Source organism: Neolamprologus brichardi, chromosome 16, assembly GCF_056152115.1.
Source record: "Neolamprologus brichardi isolate AB-2024 chromosome 16, ASM5615211v1, whole genome shotgun sequence".
In the NCBI taxonomy this organism is placed as follows: domain Eukaryota; kingdom Metazoa; phylum Chordata; class Actinopteri; order Cichliformes; family Cichlidae; genus Neolamprologus; species Neolamprologus brichardi.
In genome coordinates this window covers 31,374,416-31,388,328 of record NC_142119.1, presented here as the reverse complement: position 1 = coordinate 31,388,328, position 13,913 = coordinate 31,374,416, and the positions used below count along the sequence as shown (strand labels likewise).

The following is a 13,913-nucleotide window of genomic DNA, read 5'->3' as shown; positions in this document are numbered from 1 at the left end:
TGATTAAAAGTAAACTTCGCGCACTTGTGCAGAGTGGACCTGGCTTCCCTCAGTTTCTGTCTCCTCTTTCCACATCGTCACTTTCCTTAAAAAAACATCAAATATTTTGAAAAAAGAACCACAAAATGAGCCTTTGAACGCTCTGCCACTGGCTGGGTTATGTGAGGTGAAATCTACTGTACATGCATCACATCATAAATGCCGTTTGTCCGCACCGTGCTGCCCCCGCTGCACCGCTCAATAAAAGGTTCCAACCAAGATGAAAAAGCCAGCATGGAAGTAAACAAAGCATGAATTATGAAGATTGCCTGTTGTCTACTTTTTAAATCAACAAGCTGTGACTGGAACTACAGGCTGTGGATGTATCTGTTGCTGAATGCGCGTTTGGTTTGTTCATGATAAAAGAGCGCTTTGATAATGTGTCCACCCACTCAAAGAAATCACTGCTCCCAAAAGGGAAAATTACCACGCGCTTATTTCTTTTCCAACATCAACGCTCCAGCTGATGCAGATTTGCGCATTTTAAGCGTGAAGTCTAAACCCGGCTCAGATAGACACGCTTAAAGATGAAGCCTGTGAAAAACCGGGCAATAACCGAAACTTAAGCTAACTTTTTCCCCTGCTTTCTGCAACTGCTGGATTGAGTTAGCCCGGCCCATCTGGTGCAGCAAATGGCCCAACTCACCAGGGAGCACGGGGAGTGAGAGGAGGGATGGTGAGGGGGGGAGAGAGAGAGAGAGAGAGAGGGAGGGGGGTCGGATTGAAAACAGATCAGCAGTCTGAAGATCTCAACAGCACCGCATGTCTCTGCAACAACTGCCGTGAGACGCACACAAACCGCGTTTGCTTCCAAACTTTTACGCGCATCAAGGAAGAAACTTAAGCATGAGGTTAGTTAGCTGAGAGCGCGCACAGCACAGCACAGCACGCACGCACAAGCGCACCTCTTCAGGAAGATGGATTGTAAGAAAAAGTTAGACACTGCGCTCTGAATCGGGACAGAGGAGACGAAAGAGAGAGAGAGCGATCGAGAGAGAGAGGAGTGTAATGTCGCGCAAACTCTGCGGCTTTTCAAACTTTTCTTAACTCGGTTCATGGAGTTTTGCGTCCAGCCTGGAGAGCGTCGCTCAGTGCTGGTGCCAGCTCGGTTCTAGTTTACGGGAATCTCGACTCCTGGCACAGTCCCCCACCCCCCGGCAAAAACACGGAGCTGGAAGAGCTTCGAGGAGAAAAAGAGACGTCAGTGAAGGTAGGAGAAGTTCGTGCTGATGCTAACTGGAGTCGCTTTAATGTTGCTGTTTTTTTTTCTCTCTTGTGTTAGAAAGTGTTTCACTGCTGTTCCTCCTCCTCCTCCTCTTCCTCTGTTTCGGCTGCCTTGCGTGTCAGCGGCAGATGAAGCTTTTAGGGCAGCTTCACATCTCATTTGCACTTTGAACTTATCTGACACAGGAATCCAAAAAATTTTTGCTCCTGCAACTTGATCCATATGGGAAGAGATGTGATCAGAATACCCGGCGCCAATCCTCCTGCTTCACTTTTCACAGTTTAGCACTAACGTGCCCAAAGTCGCCTGTATTTTTATCTTCTTTTCATTTGTTTCATTTCAAGCAAAAATAACCTTTGATATCTTTTTTCCTGCTTCATTGTAGTTATTCTGATGTCAGCCACACGCTCCACTTTTCTAATCCTGTAATGGTACAAAGGAGCAAAAATCAAACAGCGAGCTGAGGAATGCAGCAGCAGCGTGGACACATCAGTGCCTGGGACTGTGGGAGATGTGTACTTATTGTTGAAAGATTCAAAGTTTACTGTTTGCTCTGCAGCCTGAGCAGTCAACAAACACTTCACGCCTTTGTGGGGCCCTTTAGCAGCTATATTTGCTGTTGGCTTTCCCTCCTATCTAACAGGCGCTGCTAATGATCTCCAAAGTCATGGGTGGACTTTTATGAGTCCCCCTTTTTTCTTACTTGCTTTGGCCTAAATGTTAGTGTGAAAGAAGCCCCGTCTTTGGTGGGAATTTTTCTAAGTCACATTTGAAAATCTGCTTTATTATTAGAATTTATTTAATTATTTGTATGTTAATGAGACACAGATTTAGGAAAATTGGGAAATTGTTGGACTTTAAGGCCAAAATGAAGCTTTTTCTAAAGAATTTGTAGATTTTTTTAAAGGTTCAGATGATGCCAGCACTTGTGATCCTTTTTTAAAAACTGAGAAGGTTCATGTGTGTTTTCCGCTGCACATGATGACACTGGCGGTCAGGGCTGAGGTGATTTGCATGACAAGAAAAAAGAAAAAGTTTTAGTGCGTTTGGCCATTGTGAGGAATGAAGAGTTCCAACAGTTCAGGCCTATGGAGAGTGAAAGGAGGGAAGAATGGATGAGCCTATTCAGCTCATTCAGCCTCAGTTTGGGGGCTCTGCTCTGTGCCGTTCATAGACCCTATAGTGGCCATGTCACTTTCATCTCCACAGCCCCCGTGTGTTGCTGAAGCCCCCCGTTTCACACAGGCCCTATTTTATTGATCTACTTCTTGTTTTTTGTTTTGTTTTGTCTTGTTTTGTTTTGTGTGTGTGTGTGTGTGTGTGTGTGTGTGTGTGTGTGTCTTTTTTGGAAGTCTGCAGAAAATTTAATGAACCACATACTGGTAAAGGAGTCAATGTGTGTGTGTGTGTGCGTAGGTGTGTGTGTGTTGGAAGAAGAAGAAGAGGAGGAGGGGGTACTTTTCTTTTTTCTTTTCTTTTTTTTTAAAGCAAATACCGATGAAGTCTAGCGTACAGGGGCAGAAAGGAGGGTTTGGAGGGTGAAGTGACTCTGAGGAGGGGGAGGAGCACCCCTGTACCACCACCACCCTCCTCCTCCTCCTTCTCCAACACCACAACCACTCACTCCTGCTGAGTAAACTCAAAAGTTGAAAGACAGAGAGAGAATTCCTCTCACAGTCTGCACTGTACCAATGAAGCCATTCAGCGGCCTGTCACCTCGTGATGGCACAAAGTGCGGCCAGCGTCGGGATGCAGTAGCTGTGGAGTGTGTGTGTGTGGGGGGCTTCTGAGGCCTCTGTGGTTGAGCGGAAAAATGTTTGCACTGGAATTTAGCTGCTGTGGATGAAGGATAGCTGCTGCTTGCTCCCTTAAGTGCCGTGTAAACCCCTGAACTGCTGCAGGGAGCGTCAGACAACACTTTGCAGACGTACCGATGAGCACTTGGCCATCAAATCTTTGAATATGTGCCTTCAATCACTTCAGTTAGTTGATTGTAATCCAGATAATAATCCAGAAAGTGTACAGAACCTCCAGAAGATGAATGCGTGGATGCTTGGCTGTTGGTGGTAGATCGGCAGAAGAAAAATAAATAATGAAAAAGCAATTTAGGCTGACAATCTGACTCCATTTAGGCTACAATTTTTAGAATGGCCATGGGAATTGGGACATGGAACAAAAAAATAGGTGTCCAATTCATCTTTATGTTTATTATGCCTTTTGCCCCCCCCCCCCCGATCTGCACTGAAAAAAAAAACAAGTGTAGGGAGTTCCAGGGAAAGGCTGTGTTGTGAGTGTTAATAAATCAATACTTCAATACATGTCACATTTTCTAAAATGACAATATTTCAAAAATGTTGTTTTTTACTGTTACAGCATACGATATGTAATAATAATATAACAGTATGCTGATCGAACAGGTACTACACCTTATTTGGAAAGTTATGTGGATTAGAAAACTCAATTCCAAGGCTGTGGAGGCACCAATAAAAAGAGTCAAGAGGAATCTGGCGATATTAGCTAATCGACACAAAACAATTACTTGATTTTATTTTATTTTTAAAAGCAGATGAAAATACAAAAGTGAGCTTAATGATTATATTAAAGGATTATGAAAAATAGTTGAGAACGACACCCATATATTCAGAGTGTGTGTGTTTTTGCTCCTGTTTTCACTGAGCTGGCCTCAGACTGTCATTTCAGTCTGTGACTGCATCTTTGGGCCTTTTTCATCTTCTTCTTCTTTTCTCTCTCTCCTCCCCCTCCCTTCATTTTCTTTTGAAAAACGTAAACATTACTGGCAGAGGAGCAGAAGCATGTGCACGCCTGAGCGTCGTGGACATGGTAGTGAGAGAGTCTGTGTGCGAGAGCGGGAGTCGATCTTGATGAGTCGGTTGTGAAAGGCCTGTTAACTCCTGCCTGCCTGTTGCTTTATTACCGTTCGAGTTTGTAGCGAGCCAAAATGAGCCTCGGGCTACCGGGAAATGTCCTCCAGGCTCCTGACAGGCAGTCCGTCACCAGCTGCGGCTCTTTTCCCTGACTGATGAACTAAATGTAAATAGAAAATCGTGAGTGCCTTGAGGCGACTTGTTGTGATTTGGCGCTATATAAATAAAATTGAATTGAATTGAATTGAATTGAATTGTATTGAATTGAATTGAATTGAATTGAGTCATGTTCTCCCTGCTCAGCTTTGCAAAGTTGTTTTTCACACATTAATTTTGGACCGAGTCAGGGTGAGATATTTTCTGTTCAAGTTCAAATTTTTTAAATTGAACTTTCGGCCCAAGAACCTAAAATTTAAGAGCTGAAGCTAAAACCTAATCTGCTGCAGACAACATCCTTCCAACAACTTTTTTTTCTTGTTGATCTCATTGACCAAAGGGTGTTTTGAATCATTTTGGCTTGAGCTGAACTAAACAGTGATTAGATTTAAGCTTTTAGGGAGAGGTGAAAGCGCACTACTGTAGGTGCGCTAAGGTGCACAAAAAAGATTGAATCTTTAAAGAGAAAATTAATCAAACAGATTTTTTGTTGATTACATGATTTTCCTTCTGATTGGAAGACAAATCTAAGTGAAATTTTAATAATAGTCTGAGTGTAAAGCAGGAAATACTCAGCTTCAGATGCATTCACACTCCATGTGCTTTAGGTGAGTGAGCTGCCTGAACAGAGCGTGGAGGAGGCAGCACGCATGATGCTCTTTAAGGTTCTGGAGAAGCTCGGTTTGAAACCAGCTTTTAGTTATCCTGCTAAAATCTTCTCTGAAGACTTAAAACCCGACCGTCTCTGTAAGAGTCCCATAACTGACAACTTAAGATGACTTTCTGTTTTAATTTGTTTTCACTTCAGGCTGTGGTGTCTCAGGATTTTTGTCCATTCTGAGTCTTTAATGGTTTTTTTTTAATGCCATTTCCACTTATATATTTTCTTTGAGTTCTTCTGCTTATCATATCGACGTGGCTGTTATGGTTTTATTTCTCCCTCTTTTTCACGCCGTGTGGTGTGCTTTTTTAAAAAACTTGAAATTTCAGGGGTCAAAAACATCAGGAAACTCACAATTCTGTCTTCACGTCTGTCACGGCCATTGTGCTTTTTTAAAAAATATAGAAAACATGATATCATCAGTTTCATTATTAGTTTCTCTTTTAAAAGACAAAAAAACCATAATTGTTAAATATTCACATTATTGAGGGGATGATAAGTGCGATCACACACCTCTTACAGAGCACGATGTGTGTTTGTGTGTTAGTATAGGTTTGTATGCAGGGATTAAATATATAACCACTGATTTTCACCATCGCAAAAAAAATGCTGTAAAATAATTAATTTGGTTTGTTTTATTTCAATTTGAACCCAAAGTTAATGATTATGATTTCGAGAATAAAACATAATGAAATGTGTAGCTCAAAGCTGACATGTGGACCAAGTGAGAAATATCTGATATTGTATTAATGAAATCTGTTAGACACTCTGATTTGGTGATGATGAGACTCCCTGTGAGACCCACAGCACACAGACAGACGGGGTGGGGAGGTGTGCTGAGGACTAAAATGTGCAGGGATGAATTGATGAGACTTTAATGGGCGTTTAGAGCGGCAGTAAAAGGCGGCGTGCAACCGCCATCTTTCACAGTCAGCCTGCACTTCAGACGGAGGGGAAAGTGTGCGAGCGAAAGAGAGAGATGGCCGCTTACATTCATGTGTAGAGCCCTTCACTCAATCCCGTCTCCTTTGCTTCTGGCATGGCGGGCGGCGCAGGACAATCCCCGCTTGTTTTAACACTTGTTGTTTCTCTCCCCTCGAGGCGTCCCGTTCAATTCTGACTCAAGTGCGTGAGGTTAAAGAGGCTCACATCATATCCGGGCTGGGCTCCCTCCTCTTTACACTAGACCGGGTACGAGTGGCCACTCGAATCCCGGCACAGAAACAGAGGTCACGCCACATTCAAAAGGAGCACACATGGCCTGTGAGAACACATGTGAAAATGCAGGATAATGTAGTTTTAACAAGCCGTTTTAAGGGCTGTGCAGTAAAACAACTGACAAGCTCATTACAGGCCGATTGACCTCGTCAATCACTGCAGCCTTTCTCCTTCATCTTCAACACGATTGCAGCGGAAATAAGTTGTTTCAGGGAAACTGAGCCAAACTGACGGTCTAACGATCGCCTTCCTCTGTCATGTAATTCTACCTCAGCCAGCTCGAGACTCTCCAAAGAGGGAGGAAAACTTAAACACATCCACTCTTGTATACACTGTACTTGGTGTGATGCACGATGTGTCAGCAGCAGCAGCGGTGGACAAACACACAGCCCGGTCAAACTCTTCACAGACGCTTCTCCACTGACTCATCTCAAGCCTGGTTTCCCAAAAGTGTTTCAGGTCTAACATCATCATTGTCTATCAGCTTACAAAGGAACAATGGTGGTCACAGAGCGGGGGTCTTGCGGGGAAACCCTACCCAGGTCACCACAGGTCAGTTCATTTGCAGGAAGGGAGGGAGGGGGGGGTGGGGTGGTGAAACTTATTCTATTATCTCACCGCAAGATAAACTCTGTGGACAAAGGAAAGTGACAGGTTGGATGTATTTTTTTTAAGCCGAACACTGAATATTTTTAATTTAGTCCTGTGACTAAGTGATGAAGTGTTTGTCTCTGGTTTGGACCGTTAGAAAAATGGTAGATTACCAGACCTTATTAGCCTGTATCAGCTACAAGCAGTAACCTCAAGAGCTGAAAAATAAAACCAACATGGAAACATCAACAGGTGCAGTTCCTTTAACGTCCACTTGAGGCTCCAGCAGTCTGTTAGTGCCCATAGACGTCCATGTGATGTCCAACTTCACACGAGAGGAGCAAATTATTTTCCGTCTCTATAGCTAATTTTCCCCTTCGCAACAGCTTTATTGGTGTGATATTTTTAACTCACCTGTTTAAATTTGCATATTTTGCATCATCAGGGGGCGTGTCCTCTTTGACTGACAGATGGCTGTAGTTGATAGCTGTCTGCTAGGCTTCACCTCGTCCCTGGCGTGGACCTCTGGATTGCGTTTACGCTGCCTGAGCCTTTTGAAGCATTTTTCATGAAATTATCGGACCAATAATATGGCTGCTGTGCGGTTATTTGTACTAACTGATATCAAAGAAGTCCAACAGTCTACAGAGGCAGACTGCAAAGCATTTCAGCTATGATCAGATGAAAACTTACCACTTCATTCAGATATGGTCACCTCCTGTTGTAGCTAGCATTTATAGATGTAAACAGAAAGTTGGCACCTAAACTGCACTGCACTCTTCTGCACATGTAGCCCTTACAAAGAATCAGCTTCAGATATTGTCCACAGTTGCTTTTTATTAAATGTAGCACACAGCACACAGAAATAGTCGACCTAGGAAATAGGTTTTTTTACACAGGCACAATCAAATGTTGTCGAGGTGTTTAATATCCAGACTAAAATTGGACATTTGTGCATATTGCAAATACACATCTTTAGACTAAGTCGAACTGTCTTCCTAAAATATTTGAGTTTGTAGAAAGTGACGATGGTGTCCTGTTTATTGTGAATAAATGGAAACCACATGGGAAGGCAGAGTAATGTTTCCAAGCTCATGCATGCTTTCTTCAGTCCATGTTGCCCCCCTGAGTGGCTGTGGAATCAGCTGTTAGTGCCATTGATGAGGAGGATTTCTGATTTCCCTTCACTGTATCATTGTCACTTCCTCATTAAACACCCAGCAGGCTTTTTCTGTGTGGTTGAGAGTTGTGAGATAGACTGACACAGGCTAACAGACAATGCAGTATTGTCTGTGATGTTTGCCGTTGGCCCTAATCTGATGCAGAGGCAGAGATCGGGGTTTGCGCAGAGGCCACTCGCAGCAAAATGCAGCCATCGTGCTCAAAGAGAGAGAGGAGGGGGATCTGTTTGTGCTCTTAACTCTGGGGTTTGTGTTGGGAAGGGGAGAGGGCAGGGAGTTTGTAAGTTGTGATTTACACCAGGCCCTCCCATAGCTACAAAGTCAACGCAGCCTTAAAGGCAGGGCAGCTGGGCTCCTTTTCTTACATTTCCATATGATGGGAAATATTAGATTCCACATCACGCTGACTCAGTGCCAGGCCACAGTCTCCTCTCAGATAGAAGCCGGAGACAAGAGTCGGAGCTCAGAGTTGAGCCAGGATATAGAGACATGTGGTTGTCTTCATCAAGTTCCTCCAAACCTTCCCCCTCCTCCCTCATGGCGTTTCTGTTGTTGCTGCCATCCTCTCCTCTCTCTCTGTGGCTTGGGTCCAAAATGAGGTCTGCTTGTGTTTTGTAATCAGCTCATTAGAGAGAAAGTAGGATGAAAACCTCGCCGTGTTATCTTCAGGGCCCATTTTTGTTCTAATTTGTTTCACATGCAAAACGTCTGTAATGTCAGGCTGCTCTGAGCGTGAACTCGGTAATGCCAAAACATGGTCGCAGGGCAGCAGTGGATTCCAGGGTGAAAAAATTCAGGTGAAGACGGCAGAAGAAGGTTGTTTAACAGCGAAGCACATGTTACTGTTCATACAGGCCTGACATAAGAAGGTCACGCTCTAGGTTAAAGAATGCAGCTTCATTAAAGTGGTTTTTCTAACACTAAATCTAATCCTTGCATTTAGAGGACGGTGCCATTTGGCTCACCTTGAGTTACACATTTAGTACTTTTAGCGTTTGAAGCAGCCACATAAAAGCACACGGGAAAAGGGACGGTCTACCATTTCTACACATAAGGATCAATCGAGAACCACAGCTCAGCTTCTGAACAGTTGGAAAGTTTTGAGGCTCTTTCTGGAGTAGAAGAGATGTCTGAGTAACTAACTGAAAGTCTCCAATACAAACTGGGAGTGTGGAAATTAGCAGCTAATGGTGTAATTATTAGTTTTAGTGACAATATTAAAATGCACTTTAGGTCCTGATAACTGTTACCGGTCAACTAGGATCTCATCTGAAGATGCGCTTTGACAGCTGCTTTGGATGCCTGCATAAACACACATACACAGCAAACTTCAATGGGAGTCCTTCTGCTGTGACTAAAGCTTTGACTGTGAATTGGCAGCAGCTGGCATGAGTGGCCGATGCAGACACATGCAGACTGTCAGCTATCAGACACTTCTACTAAACTCACCACAACGATGTGGAAGCCGCACCACAGTGAAACCTGAGTGTAGCAAATGCCAACATTGGCTCGTTGGAGCGTCCGAACACAGACGTGCAGAGTGGCAGTTTAGCTGATGTCGTGGTCGAGGTCAGTGACAGCTGGAGTGGTCGAGAGTGAGTGCTAACAGCACGTTTAGGATGAATGACCCCCGGCCAAATGCTTCAGAGAGGGAGGCACGACTCAGCAGTGTGCATGGTGGCACCAGTGACAGCTGGGACTTAAAACACACATTACATGGATACAGACTCAGCTCAGCTTCATTCAGCTGAGATATGTAAGCAATGAGAACTTTCTAACTCGTCAGCTTATCAGTTAATGGTTTGATTAATGATTTGCATGCTTGTTGTAGACCAGTGTGGTGAGGCCACACTGGCTAAAATAACTTGAAAATGTTAAAAAAAAAACTTGCTGTGAAGTTTGGCGCGGGCATAGTTGTTCCGTGAATTGTGATAAATTCGGCAGTCCTGTGACAATTCTTCTTGCAAAAAAGTAAATACTTGCAAAAATAAAAGCACTCCCACTTTGCAGCTAAGGTGTAAGGTCGCACAGCAGAAGAATGTGTGGAAAATATTTTTTTGTCCCTTTTTCATGTAATCATTCAATAGAGAACAATTCAATTCAGTTTTTTAATATAGCGCCATATCACAACAGCAGTCACCTCAAGGTGTTTTACATACTATATATTTTATAAAATAATATGGTGAAAAGCCCAGCGATCAAAGGCTGACTTTGAGAATGCATTTGGTGACAGTGGGAAAGAAAAACTCTCTTTTAACAGGAAGAAAATGTAAGAATGTGTGTGACACCTAAATTTGCGCCAAACTCTCTCTTTTTTTTTGCCTTTGACAGTGTTAGAACCATTACAAAAAAAAATAAAAAATCACATTCATGTATCTTCCCCTCCAGCTGGTGACCGTGTACTATATAGGCCACGAGCTCCACATCTGTTTTCTGTTGGTTGAGAGAGACAAAGAGATCAACCACAGGATATTGCCTTTACTAGAAGGAAAGGTCAGGTTCAGGGGTGGAGTAAGAACTCATCCACAGGGCTTTTTTCTCTCTGCTGTTTTAGATGCCTTTTATATTACATCAGTTGTTAGCTTCTCATTACTCTGTATGATCTGCAATCCACTGGATACTTGGTCTTTGGTGAGGGATTTGGTTCCCCCAGTGTGTTGTGCACATTGTAAACATTTGGAATGGATAGTAGATTCATACAAACATGGAATGCAATGGAGAAAATAGTTCAGTAATCCCCGATTTACATGCCTGTGATTGAAAACAGGGCTCACACGTATGAGCCATGGTGGTTTTAATTGATATAAGAAATTATTTGCAGGCTTCCTTTGATTCACTGCACATTAAATTGCTCTTAAAGCAAAGATCTTAAAGTAGCTCAGCCAAGTTAAGTGCTTAACCCTTAAAACAACCTTCACCCTGGCAATGAGAAAGCATATTGTGGCAATCGTCTCCTTTCTGCTTGGCTGACCTGAAGCTATACATGTGAGGCAGCCTGTGGTAATTTCGACCTCTGAATCAAACTAATGGATAACGTGCTGCTGTCAGGCCTCTCACGTCTCAACTGCTTTCACGATCCTTCAGACCTGAGCTTCAAATCCTCAAAGGGAGACATTTCTTCACACAGAAGTGATTCACCCATGGAGAATGTGTCCTGTCCTAGTCTAAACTTGTCTTTTCCCAAAGGTCTTTGTAGTCGCCGTCCATTTTGGCATATCATCTGTCAACAAAAACATTCCTAGTCTGATACAGACTGTTTTGTACTGATGGGGTACAGATTTTGCCACAACAACATCAACCACATTAAGTAGTTTTATGGAGTTATGAAAGGAGTTGAGGGTTTTTTTAAAGGTACCAAGCGCACATCTTCTGTTTTACAAGACATCTGCATTTTGCGTGATGTCAAATATTTGTAATATTGTATCCCAAGAGTTTTTTGTTTTTTTTTCATTTGTAACAGATTTGTAGCTACATAGGGGAAGAATAAAGAAAAAAACAACTCTGACATGTTTTTATATTTTTAATTTTATATGGTGGACTACAGTTGCCTTCTTATACAGATAACAGAGTGAGCCACGTTACCATTCAGTGGTCATCCCAAAGTTCAGTCGTATCCTGTTTACCTTTGATCTTCGGTCTCCACCAACTTTTAAGGGAAATGTTGGCTTTTTAGTTCTTAAATGATGAGTGAAAGTGAAATAAACTCTTGGGAGAAAGAGGGCCAACGCAGTTGAGTGACCCGTTTTATTGGTATTGGTTATTATGACTATAAAGGTATAATACTTGGTCAAAAAACTCTAAGTTTTCCACATAATCTCAAGATTTAGTACCTAACAAGCATATCTACGATGGGTCATTACCCCATGACTTTACTTTTACATGACCATGACCTATGTTCTTTACTCTGGCACTGAAAACAACATGCAGAAATCAAAAAGTTAAAACATTTAAGTAATGGACATTTGCCTGAATACAGTCTCAAATGTGGTGAACCAAAGGTGAAAGTTTTAGAGTGTGGTTTAAAAAGTACTGCCATTTTACTGTTAGGTAGTGTTGCAGCCAAGACCAAAAATGAGCTGAATAGTCTCAGGAAGGAAGCATTTGGTAAGTGAAAAATGCTCTCATGGAGAGAACATCTGGGAAGTTAAATTAAAGGTTACTTATGAAACTGTCACAGAGTCAAGGAGAAAGTCCAGCCAAGGTGGTTAGAGCTGGCCATGAGAGGGGGAAACCATATGTTTTTATGTCCACATTTTGCCGTGAGCTCTCTGAATACGCAGGGGATGCAACTGAAGCACAGTCAAAAAAGAAAAAGAAACTTGCGGTGAACCTGTCACCAGCACTTCCCCTCCGTGCACCGTACACCTGTCTACCTGTAAATTAGACCTGACAGCTGAAGAATTCCTGCGTAACCTAAAAATAACATGAAACTTATTCCGTTCCTACGGAGAGTAAATAAGTAAAAATCTAAATTATACAATTATCAAGGCATCAGTTAGATGGTTTAGTGGTCATTGTGTGTCACTGCATTTTAAAAGATTGTGAGTTCGATCCAGGCTAGCCAGCTTTATTGAAGCATGCTAGCATACCGTGTGTGGTGTGGTGATCAGATTCCAACAAACCAAATGTGGGTGGGACAATGTGAAACACCCTAATATGGTAAGAGGTTATATGTAATGTAATTAACAAACTATGCAGAATATAGATTGATCAGAGAGGTCATAGCTAAAAAACGAATGGATTCTTTTTTTCCCCAGATTGACTATTAAGTAAATACAGTAAGCATACGTGAAGGATTCTTATAAAATAGCCTTCCTTCACCCATGGTTTCCCATTTTGTGTCTCAGTAGTTGTTCAGCCGTTATTTGAGCTGCTGTTCTGTCTGGTAACCATCTTTAGGTTTCAATAGGAATGCATCCGTACAACTGCAAGTCTCTTTTTGAGCGGCATGTTTCTTCTTAGAGCCAAGCAGTGTTGGTCAAGTTACTTGAAAAAAGTAATCAGTTACTAATTACTGATTACTTCCCCAAAAAAGTAACCCCGTTACTTTACTGATTACTTATTTTCAAAAGTAATTAATTACTTAGTTACTTAGTTACTTTTTAAAAACACGATTTACAACCTGAATAGGTGATAAAACAATCGATCTTTCAGCCCAATTCTACTTTTTCTGCATAATCCATCATACAAAATGTAATCAATCAGTTTTAATCGTTTAACTTTATGCATCAAGCAAAAATTTAATTATATGCAACATTCTCTGACTGGAAGAAATTAGTTTAACATTTAAACCTATTTTCTGCACATTCCAGCACATAATTATTTTTTTTTGTGTGTGTGTGTTTACACTCGGTCTTTCAAATAGATGCAAGTAAAACACAGCAGAAAATAAATAAAGTCAAAGACTAGCGGTCCTGTTGCTCTATTTTCACCTGTAAAGCAGGACTAAGGTAGGCGGAGGGTTACCCTGGTGCAGGTGTGCCGCAGCGGTCAGTGGAAGAATCCGCAAGTTTCTCTGTGAATTTCCCATTACGTCGTTGCGCACTCGGTGCTTGCTCGGAAGTTTAGGGGGTTTTTTTTCGCTGTAAAAATAAGTTTTCTTCCCACGCACAACGGACACTAATGTTTTTGTCACTTTTTATGGAATCAAACTCAAAGTAAGGTCAGTACTTCCACGCTTTAAACGCTGCACGCTCATACTCTCTCTGCACTCGATATATGATCCGTTGTTGATCTGGACACAGCTGTTGTCACAAACGTCGCACTTGCTTACGTCACTGTCATGAGACATTGTCGCAAAAAAAATCACGGTTTTAGTAACGCAGCGTTCCTACGTGAAAGTAACGGTAATCTAATTACCCTTTTTGCAATAGTAATCCCTTACTTTACTCGTTACTTGAAAAAAGTAATCGGATTACAGTAACGCGTTACAAGTAGCGCGTTACTGCCCATCTCTG

General features: G+C 42.2%; 1 protein-coding gene across 1 annotated transcript in view; it reads left to right on the top strand.

Annotated features, from left to right (window-relative positions):
- The first annotated feature begins 783 nt into the window (after positions 1-783).
- The window catches only part of gli2a (GLI family zinc finger 2a), an 84,816-nt gene continuing 71,686 nt past the window's right edge, over positions 784-13,913 (top strand). The window contains exon 1 of the mRNA XM_006799119.3: positions 784-1,249. The gene's annotated coding sequence lies outside the window, so the exon portion shown is untranslated. The remainder of the gene's footprint in view (positions 1,250-13,913) is intronic.